The 12,013-nt window shown below is 34.9% G+C and overlaps 1 protein-coding gene across 6 annotated transcripts in view; it reads right to left on the bottom strand.

The window, feature by feature from the left end:
* Kdm6a (lysine demethylase 6A) overlaps window positions 1-11,954 on the bottom strand; it is a 201,215-nt gene extending 189,261 nt beyond the window's left edge. For 3 of the 6 annotated variants that reach the window (XM_010628373.3, XM_010628377.3, XM_010628376.3), the window contains exon 1: window positions 11,851-11,954. The gene's annotated coding sequence lies outside the window, so the exon portion shown is untranslated. The remainder of the gene's footprint in view (window positions 1-11,850) is intronic. The other 3 variants (XM_010628371.3, XM_010628375.3, XM_010628374.3) reach the window with 1 other exon arrangement.
* Between the last annotated feature and the right edge of the window lie 59 nt (window positions 11,955-12,013).

The raw sequence follows: 12,013 nt of genomic DNA, 5'->3' as shown, positions 1-12,013 counted from the left end.
GGCCTAGTGTATAAGAGTTATTAGGTTTCAATCCCCAGGAGAACAAAAAGAAAAAGAAATATTTCAAAGATGCAATAGCTGAAAACTTTCTAAATTTAGTGAAACACATTAAACACAATAAAACAAAGAAAACAAAAGGCATTAACACCAAGATACATCCTAATGAAACTTCTGAAAACTAAAGGCAAACAAACCAAAAAACAAAGCTGAAAACATCAAGGACAAAAATAATGCATTATTTACCTGGAAACACCAATTTGCATGACAAAATTTCTCATCTGAAACCATACAGAAGGAAATAGCACAACATTCCAGTAATGAAAGAAAATAATCGGCCACTGTGAATTCTATGTACAGCAAAAACATACTTAAGGACTGAAGGAAAATAAAGGCAATCTCAGAAAAACAAAGAATTTGTTGCTAGCAAATCTGCCATGAAAGAATGGCTAAAGAAGTTCTCTGAACAAAAAGGAAATGATAACAGAAGGCAGCTAAAATTTCAGAAAGGAAAGAACACTACAATAGGAAAAAACAGGAATAAATATTATTCATGAGTTTCCGCATTGTATTTGCTGGTCAAAACAAAACTATCGTACCATCTGATGCAGTATTCAATGTACATATAGGAAATACTTAAGAAACTTATATTTCAAAAATAGAGGGGGGCAGTGAATGCAGTTGGTATACTTGTAAGTCTAGCTACCTGGGAAGCTGAAACAAGATGATCCATCTAAGCTTCAAGGCCAGCCTGGGCAACTTAGTGAGGCCTTGTCTCAAAATAAAAAGGGCTGAAATGTAGCTCAGTGAAAGGCTCTGAGTTTAAGCCCCATTATCACTGGTGGGTGGGTGGGTGTGGGTGTGTGTGTGTGTGTGTGTGTGTGTGTAAAGGGCAAAGGACCTAAATGGAAATAAAATTTCTGCACTTTACTCAAAGTGGTAAAACATCAATACCAAAAGATGGTGATAAATTACAAATGAATATTGTAGCATCTAGACTCAGCAACCACAAAGAAATCTGTAGAAAGAAAAAATTGAAAAATAGAAAATCTAGATAGGATGCTAAAAAAATTCGGATAACCCATAGGAAGGAAGGAAAAAAGAAACAGGAATAAATAACACAATAAATAAGTAAAAATAATGAAACAGTAGACTTAAACCCTAACATACCAAATCTAAGAGGTCTAAACTCAGCAATTAAAAGACTGGAAGAGTGATTTTTTTTCTAAATTAACTAACAATATACTTCTAAAAAAGAAATTATTTCCAATATGATGACATGAATAGACTGAATGGAAAAAGATATACTGGGCTGGGGATGTAGCTCCTTGTACAGTGCATGCCTATCATGCACAAGGTCAAGTTCAATCCCCGGCACCACAAAAAAAGGTAAAAATATCATATATCATGTAAATACCAAATTTTTTCAAAAGGAGAAGTGGCTATATTAATATAGACTTCAGAGCCAGGCAAATCATTAGTAAAACAAAAATAGACATTACATTATGATACAAGTATCAACCCACCAGAAGACATAGAAACCTTAAATGTGTACAGACCTAATGACCTCAAAGTAAAGAAAGTAAAAACTGTTAGAAAAAAAGAGTAGGCAAATCAGCAATTGCAGCTGAAGATTTGTAATACCAAACACTCAGCAACTGATAGAACTCCTAGACATAAAATCAGTAAATGATAGAGAAGAAATGAAAAAATCAAGCAACAGGATTTAATGCTCATGATACAGTACAAACTTTACCCAAAAAGAATACCCACGTTTTTCAATCAGTCATGGAAAGTCATCATATTAACCATATCCTATATCCCATACAATAAAATAAACAACAAATATGAGAATGTAAATTATACACAGAAAATTAATTGACCATAATAGAATCAAACTAAGTATCAATAACAAAACAAAAAGAAAATCTCAAAATACTTAGAAAGTGACCAAAACACTACTAAATATTTCATGGACCAAACAAGAACTCTCAGAGGAAATATTAAAATGCACAGAACTGAATGAAAATGAATATATAACATACAAAGATAAGTGGCACAGAGCAAATTTGGCTGAAAGGTGAATTTATAATGCTAATTGTTAAGAGAAAAGTAAAGGTCTCAAATTATTAATCCAAGTTCATAGGTGAAGAAAACAAGAGCAAATTAATCCAAAGCATGTAGAAGGAAAGAAATAAAGATCAGATAATAAATCAATAAAATTGAAAACAATGGATGAAAAAATCAATAAAGCTGAGGGGATGGTGTTAAGTGCCTATAATCAATCCCACTAAACTCGGGAGGCTGAAGGAGGAGAATTGCAAGTTTAAGGCCAGTGTGGCCAACATAGCAAGACTTCCATCTCAATAAAATAAAAACTAATAAAAAACTGGTTCTCCAAAAAATAGAAATTCTTAAAGCTGATAAACTTTCAGAAAAACTGGCAAAAATGAAGAATTTCAAGATATAGATTACAACATTAGAAATGAAAATGGGGAGAACGCGATAGATCTTCCAAACGTTAAAATGACTATAAAGGAATAAATGTGATGCTCATAAATTCGACTTCAACCAAATCCTCAAAAAATACAAACTCCCAAAACTCAGCAAAGATGACAGACAATCTGAAGAGCCCTAAAGTACTAAAGAAACTGAATTTCTAATGGAAAGCTCCAAAAAAAAATTCAAATAGTTTCGCTGAAGAATTTCAACTAACAATTTAGACATGAATTAAAATCAATTTTAGACATTCTCATCCAGAAGAAGGAAACACTTCAGAACTCACTTTATGGAGATTAGTATTACCAGTGCCAAAACCACACAAATATTGCACAAAAAGTTACTAGAAATCACTATCTCTTGTGATACTTTGACATAGAAATCCTCAACAAAATACTGGCATATTCTAATAATATATATATATATGAGAATGTACTCATACTCTCATCATGATCTTGTCAAAGCACTAACCATTAATAAACAGGATGAAAGAAACTGCGAACATATCTAAGGTTAAAAGAATGGGTAAGCACTAGATTAACAAAAACAGGCAACTTGGGTTCCATTATATACCTTCATTCAATTTTTGGTCTTAAAGGCTAGAGGCTAAAATCAAAGAAAATTACAGTCTAGAACAAAGTTTAATCATGTTCTCTTTCTAGGTCAAAATCTTAAAGAACTGAGTCAAACTAAAAAATTCAAATGAACAACCAGCTACAATTCTGCTGTTATATAATCACTTTTGAAATTTCTAATTCTTAGCCCTTCTTTTTTGTTTTTGGTACTGGGGATTGAACTCGGGCCTTTGTGCTTGTGAGGCATGTGGCAGAACCACTGAGCCAAATCCCTGGCCCCACTTAGCCCTTCTTTTAACAGATAGTGAACCTATGAGCAAAATTAAGTGATTTGACTAAAGTAGGCAACAAACCCATAAATTCAAGTCTTCAGGTTTCTACTCCATTGTTTATTCCAGTTTATCACTTAGTCTCCCAACCAAATAAGCATTTTGAGCAGCCAAGTTGAGAAAATACCAATGCCTACTAACTACGTTAATGGTGCTCACCAAATATTTTTCCAGTTAAAGCAACAGGTTCTCAAGAGATCAAGTCCACATTGTTCTTCCCTGCCAGCCCTGCGATTAATAGAGAAGATGTGTCGAAAATGTTAAGTGGCCATTGAGCATTACAAAACTATGCAGTAAAATCCATGCTATCTCACAGCTTAACGGACCCAGTGGTTTTTAGTTTTTCTTTCTTCCCACCATATACCCACCATTAACAACTCTACCCAAGAATCAGTAAACTAAGTAAAAATACTGGAGTTCATTGTTGGTCTTCAAGGGAAATCCCTATACCTTATTCTAAAGGTTAATGACTGAAAAAAAGTAACACTTTTCTAAACTATAATCTATAGTGAAAATAAAGATCTATAATCAAAGAAAAGATATTCTTTATGAAATAAGTAACACACTAAAAGCTACACCTTTTGTAACTGATCAAGCACCTTTCATGACAAACCCAATGTCAGGAAATTTACATATTTTCTCTCCCTAGCACAAAATGCAACATCCTAGAGTAGTGATGGTGAATCTTTCAGTGCTTTCAATGATACAGCCTGACTCAGCATGCATGGCATAGGTTCATCATCACTGTCCCAGAGGAAATCTATTACCACTTCCACTTTCCAGATGAGAAAACTGAGCCATTCTGAAAAGATGCTTGCCTAAGGATCACAAATTTGGTAACTACCAGGAACAGAATTCAACCTTAAAGCCCACACATTACTACCTAACCATCAGTACTTCACAACTACAGTAGTTTTCTTTGTACTCTGCTTCATCTACTTCTGATCACATCACTTGTCCTAAAGAGCTGAGTTCAGTAATGCCCCAGAAACATCCTATAGCCTACAGTGATGAAGTCCTTCACACATTCGGTTACCTTCTCCCAATCGCACTGAGGCATTCTGCCCTCTATCAACAATAGACTATTCAAAATTCCTTGAAAAACACTTTACTTACTACTTCCAACTCTGTTCTCCTTTTCCTCTTGCTATATGCCAAATAAACCTCTACTCATGTTTTAAAACCAGGACCAAATGTTACATCTTTGTGGATTCCCTCACTTTCTTTTCCGTTCAAAATGAAGTACTCCAAAATGTTGAGAATTGTGGCACTATCTTCAATAGTGCACAGTTTAAACTGTCCATAATAAAAGTTTGAAGTGTTCTAATTGCTCCATCATTTGAGAGCTCAGAGCACTTTGCATGCATATAACTTTATTATCATACTTACTATATCACACAGTCAGACCGCTTAGTCTTTCTGGTTGCCCTGAACATGATGACCACTAACTCACAACAGTCCAACAAATGTTTCATGCATCAATCAAGCAAAGCAAAAGTTTTTCTAGCTCTCATTCTAATATTCGAAATTCAAAAACATAAACATTTATTTTAACTACCATGTTTTAAAACCATTTTCCTTAAATATACAAACTATCCAAACAAATGCAAGCAGCTAAGACTCAAAGTTCTTAGGGAAAAGTACTTTTTTCATCATGTATTACACAATATTCTATTACAGAACCCTACCACAAAACTAAAACACAAATTCATATCATATATTCAGCTAAATATGTCCTCTCCTTTCCCAAACAACTAATTCTAATCTTCCATGTAGCAAAAATAGAAGGTCCATAAATATTTGACATTAAGAAATCATTTCTATGTTTAACAAAGACATCACTGTCGTACTTTATAGACAAACAAACATCTATGGATTAAATGACATGAATGATGTTGAGATTTGCCTCAAGATAGTAGAGCAAGGTACAAATAATATGACTGGCTATGATTAGAAAATTGTTGAAGTTGAGTCACAGGTGATGGTCAGTTGGTTGATTTTCTTGACTTTAGAATATACTGGAAATTTCCTTGACTAAACTACACTTAATCCCAAAGAGAAGGATGTAATGAACATAATATGATAATCTATAGACTGAAAATAATACTTTCTCTAAAACAAATTCTTCCATTGTTCTAAATCACAGTGAATTAGATGACCTTATATTATAATTAGGTGACCTTATACCATCAACCCTAACAAAGTCCAACCTTCTTTTTGAGAACAAACTTAGCAGTAGTATCTTTTACTAATTCTAACACAGACAAAACTACAAAAAATAAAAGAATACATTCACCACAGAATGACACCAACAATTTTGGCAATGTAGAAAAGCAGACAAAAGAATAAAGGAAAAAAAAGGGGTAAAAGGAAATTTAAAAACGAAATCATGCAAAAGAAGATGGCAAACAGCCTACAAACTGGCTCAGAAAACTTAAAAGCTATCTAAATAAGAGAGTATTCCCACTCTCTCAGGTTATAGATCTTAATTAGGTCCTAAATAATCAGCCTGAGCTAAGAGTATAATACTTGCCTAGAATGTATGAGGCCCTGGTTTCAATCTCCAGCACCACAAAATCAAATATCAGCCTGTACCACATCAGGCCCAAAAAATAAAATCAGCAATGGAACAGATCCTAATATATCAAAATAAAGAATGAGTACAGCAATTATCACAAAGGCACAGAAAGAAATACGACCTAATATCTCTACTTCATTCACTACTCCACTGAAGGATCACCAAATTCAGAGATGTAATAGAATGTAATAAAGCTTTTAAAAGTATCTCTTATAACTACAGACACAGCAATTTAACTTCATCTTGCAGGGCATGGTGGTGCACACCTGCAATTCTAGAACTCAGAAGCCTCAGGCAGGAGGATTGCCGAAAGTTCAACGCCAGCGTGGGCTAAATAGTGAGTTTAAGGACAACATGAACTATAGCAAGACCCTGTCCAAAAATAAATAAATAAAAATAGCCTCTCCTTTAGGTGATATTCTGGTATATTCACTATCCAAATGTTTACTGTATCATTTTCAAAGTAATATCTGTCTACAGTTTTTTTAAAAAATACATATCTATGGTTGGAAATCTATAAAGCAAAAAGTTTAAAATCTACTCCTCATCCTCACCCCAAGGTGATCTGTGCTCCAAAAGGACCGTTATTTAACTACTTCTTGAGTATCATTTTCAAATTGTCAGAGAATTTCTTAAATTGACCCATGAATACTCACAGAAGGATCCCAAGTTAGGAACCAATAAGGAAGGTATATATTACTACAAAATGAAATCAGGAAGTACAGAACACACAATAGATCACTCCAAGAAATACAATCAAGAAACACTCTCCCAGCACATTAAAAGTCATTCTATGTTATAATTTGTTAAAATGATCTCTATCATAAATTTTCAGAGCATTTCACACTTTTCTTCTACGACTAATGTTGCTGTGTTAGCCATACAGTACTTATCTTGTCCAGCTTAGGAAACTCTGAATTCAACAGCATAAGTTACTTGCACTTAGTATACATTCAAATATTTGTTACTCTTAATTACTGTCATAACTTACAAACCCATATAGGAAATTGATACAATTACATGTGAAGTTTCTAAAAGTATCTAAAAAGTATCTAAAAAGTATCTAAGTATCTAAAACTGTCAACTGTGCATTCGTTACATAATATTCCATTAATTAACTCATCTACAAATAAGTACATGTTGGTTCTAAATAGGCTAACCACCATTTCAATCCTTAGACAATCTGGTGGTGTTAACATAAATTAGCTCTCTGGATACTTCATTTCAAAAATGTCACTAATAATATACATTGTTATCTGTCATTAACAACAATTTCAAAGAGCTCAAAGTATCACAATGAATTTCAAAGTAAAAACAGTTTCAACAAAAGTCCTTGCAAATATACAGAATATCAGTACTTTATAAACAAAACTAAATGTTATATAATCTAAGAAAAAAATTTACTCTGCAGCTAGCCAAACAATGACGCTTCAGTTTGGTTTAAAGTGTGTGGTCTATCACTCCACTCTTACAAGCTAGGTCACAAAAATTCATCTCTGAAACAATTTTTAACAACCTTAAAATATCTAGAGGTGGCAGTAAAATATTCCTTAGCCATTTCAATTTGTAATTGATTGCATAGAAAGACTATTCAGTGCAAAGGGCCTGTTTTTGTATTGCTACAGTTCTAATTTGAGCAAAGATAGGTAAATCTCCTTCCCTATATTTATTAGAAGGAATGTATTAAAATTTTAAGAAACATATAGTAACTGCATAAATTTTGTCCAGGTAAGCAATGACGCTATAACTGTTTAGAAGACAACTTTCCAAACTGGAAAATACTTTCTAAAAACTCATCAAATTAAAGAACTATTTTTCAGACATAAGACATGACATTAATTCTGTGGTTACTTTTTCCAAATAGAACATTAAACATCATTAGAGGCCAGGCGTGGCACACACCTGTAATCCTAGCATTCAGGAGGCTGAGGCAGGAGGATGGCCATAAGTTCAAGGCCAGCTCCCAGGCTCCGTGGTGAGTTCAAGGCCAGCCTAAACTGGATAGCAAGACCCTGTCTCCAAAAAACCAAAACAGAAGACAAACAAAAAAAACCAAAACTTCTTCAGCACTGGAAATGGATATATCCCTTTAAGTACCAGCAAACAAAAAACACATAACATTTGTTTTGAAACATCACAATATCCAAAAATTAAAAGTATAAAACCAATCTAATTATATTTCTCTATGTGCAAGTAAACCACATTTAGGAAATATAGGCTTCAATGGATCTTAAACTACTTCTATTACCCCAAAAATTGAAAGTGCCAACTATTTTGATATTATCTTCTTTTTTTAAAAAAGCACATACATTTTAAATTGCATACCTTGTAAGAATTCTACATAATCTTTCCATTAATAGAATTACCAAAAAAAAAAAAAAAAATATTTATTTATAACCCTTAAAAGTGGTAAGACAGGACCAGGGATTTAGCTCAGAGGTTCTGCTGCCTGCCTCGCAAACAGAAGGACCTGAGCTCGATCCCAGGTACCAAAAAAAAAACAAAGTGGTAAGATAGCCTGACAGATAAGATGCCCTCTTGGCCTGACACAGAGAAAATGCTTTTCCCAGCTTTCTACTATTATAAATTACTCTAACAATACTCTATAGTATTACTGTATCTACATTCTTACATTTATGCTATAGATACTATAATATACTTTAACTTGTCTTTATCCTATTTTTTTAAAAAGTAGCTCAAAAGGTTTTCAAAAATTACTGAAAAACAAACCACAGTTAATATCTGTTAAGATGTTTCATTTAATTTTTCATTAACTCATTGTAATTTAAAAAAAAATCTTAAGTTACCAAAAGATTAAGGGTCAGCATTAAAGAGCAAACTGTTTAAGATCACCTGCTACATTACAAGAGCCCTGATTAAGCAAGCTCTAGCTCTTTACAATCTTGTTTTTAAAATATACCATAAAAATAATACACTGTATTGCCAGTTGTTTTAATCCAAAACCCAAAGCACTAAATATCAAATGGCAATCCTACAAACAAGAATTCTCTCAATGACTCTAATACAATGAAATCCAAGAGAAGGGTTTAGATAAACCAACCGCACACCTGGAAAAGAAATACATGAGAGCAAGTAGGAGACACTTCCTTAATGCTTTCAGCTTTCCAAAACTTTTAGGTCAAAGATTTATTTTTTTAAAACTTACAATGTGAATTTAAATGCTTGAAAGAAGAGTGAATAATATCTGTAAGAATTTATGAAAGCAAGCAGTAACAGCTACATTTCTGTCCAAAAGAAAAGTCATACAAACTGCATACGCAAATCTTTTAGGGTGTGGGGACAGGGGAGAACAAAAATCATAGCTAAAAAGGGAATTGGGGGAAATGTTCAAGTCTGTTATCTGTCCTCTCAGTTAAGTAGCCTGCAGCCAACCTATTAAGAGAAATGCCAATTCTAGTTTTTAAGACATAGAGAAAAAGAATTCTGAAACCAACATAGCTCAACGTTCCACAAAAAAAGAAAAAAACTGTTTCCCAGGACTGTTAAAAAGAGGAATGAAACTAAATAATTCAGTACTTCCTACAGCAGGACTCTAGCTCATTCATTCTATTCAGAAACCAATTCTAACAGAAGGTGCGAGGTTATATAATGTCAAGCTTTACATTACACATTACACCGTTATGTTCAGGCTCACAAAGATGCAACCAAGAACTGCATGAGGGTTCAGGCACATACTACAGAATGTTTTATTTTAATGGTAAGCCTACCGAGTCTCAATCTAAGCAGATATGCCCTTGCAAGCATGGAGTCTGAAGCAATGAAGACTTATTTAAACTCAACAAACTGCTTAGGTTATCAAATTATCCCATGTTTTATAAAGCTGCAATTCTTTCCCAAAATATAATGATGTTTTGCAGGTTCCTCACTTTTAAGATGCTGCTGTATTCAAACATCTAAAAAGTAATACACACTTCACAAAAAATATTTGAAAATGTTCAGTCTTTTAAAATTTAAACAGTTCATAATAACAGCAGTGTTCAATATTACAGTATGAATGTTAAGTGCCATCCACTGTGAATCCTAATACAAGCATTCTAAAGATATGAAATCATCAACTAGTATTTCACACATTATGCACATAAAACATCAGATTCCATTTATTGCTTCAACGCTATAACCAAAAAAGATTTGGCCAAACTTTTCCAAATGAACTATTCAAGCAACTTTACCAACCCCATGTTAAACTGGTAATATTCCCTCCAAAATAAAATGATCTTTAAATTTAAATCGTTTGCTTAATTTTTTGGGATAATTTTAACAGTTGCCTTATATTTTTAAATAAAATACTTCAATTACATTGGTAAAGGGGAGGATCAAGACAAGAGAATTACAATTCTGATATTTAAATCATTCCTCAACTAGTCACTGTTCATTTTTCCAGCGATAATTTTAACGAAGTCAATTAATACCTATGCGGTTAAAGTTTTCTGTAATACTCAAAGGGACTGTAATTATCAAAAAGAATTATTTCCATTCAGCTTTCTGGACATTATTTGCAATCAAAACTCCTTGTAATTTACTCACTTTTAACAAAAACATAAGTATAACTAACCGATAAAGACGATTTAATGACACTACTAAACCAAACTAAAAACAAAAACAGATAACTAAAAAATAAAAAAAAAAAAAAAAAAAAATGCTGGGCTTTGATCATTTCAAACTTCCTTCTCAACTGCAACAATAAAAATTAGTGTCATATGCAAAGCTACAGATTTCAGCCAGTAAAACGTCTAATGGATGCAACACCTATCGCACACATTCCAAGTTGCACGGTCCCAATTAAGAAAGCCTTCTAAAGATTTTGGTCAGGATATACAAACTGATGCAGACAGAGAGACTCTAGCTTTTGTTCAATAGCTTACTGATGGGTAACTAAATGTGCTACAGGTTGACAAGCATTTACCAGGGTTATACATGTTGTTTCCAAGCTAGAGAAAGGTACAAGAATTCTGTATGCAAATAATCTGGGAAAATTTTTATTAAACACCACCGAGTTACACACTCCAAAGCAGAGGCCTATTCATTGCTACTATTTATTTCCATGTTTACCTCTCCTCCCTCCCCTAAACCCCCCCTTCACTTTCTCCTCCCACCCTGTCCCGCCATCTTGGGCCGATAGGAGCAGCCATTACTTAACTAAATGACAGTGCCAACAACTTTCCACACAAATAAACAGAGACTACACCCCAAATCCTCCCCGGCCTCCCGTGTCACACATACAGAAATGAGGCTCCAGGAAGAAAACACATTCACAAATAACTGCAGTATTTCTATGGCAGAAAAACCAAAAAAGTAAACAAGTCACCTAACTTCAGGTAAAACACATACCAACCCTGATACATGTCAGCAGCCCAATGCAAACTCTTCACGGACCTAAACTACGTGCAACTTCCCCCTTCCGGGAGCAGGGATTGAAGAAAGCCCCAAACGTTTAGTTAAGTCGACATCACAAACAGCCAGTCTGAAGGAACAGATTAAAAGCCGTAAGAGGTAAGTAAAGTCGGAAATTTGAGAAAATCTGCACACATTTACGATCCCTCGAGCACCCAGGAGATCATCGGCCTACTCTCCAAAAGCTGTAAAAGAGTGGGCAATTTTGTCGACCCATTTGGGCTCGGCCCCAAAGCGGTGTCGTCTCCGTTCTTCCAGCTTCAGGAGGAGAGAGTGATTTCGCAAGGGAGCAAGCGAGGTATCCGGGGTGGAGGGAGAGCAGAGGCAGAAAATAGTTTTCCGGAAGCCCCTTCAGCCCTCGTTCCCGGCCACAATGAGCACTGACCGGGCCGTGGGCGCCGGAGCAAGCGTGGCGCCGGCCAGGGGACCGTGTCCGCGCTCCGGCCCGCGGCTGCCTTACCTTGCCCAGTAGGGCCTTCGTCCTGGCGCCATCTTCATGAAGCCTCACGAACCCGAAGAGGCGGCTGCAGGGGAAAGACACACGCGACTCATTAACGCTCCGGGAACGCCACCGAACAGTCCCTGCCCGAGCCCGAGGCCCCGGTGGCGGAGAAGGCGCCAAG

The sequence above is a fragment of the Fukomys damarensis genome, unplaced genomic scaffold, assembly GCF_012274545.1.
Source record: "Fukomys damarensis isolate Sample0158 unplaced genomic scaffold, DMR_v1.0_HiC HiC_scaffold_39, whole genome shotgun sequence".
NCBI classification, from domain to species: Eukaryota; Metazoa; Chordata; class Mammalia; order Rodentia; family Bathyergidae; genus Fukomys; species Fukomys damarensis.
Note: the sequence above shows the minus strand (reverse complement) of the source record. Positions and strands in the feature narration are given on the sequence as shown.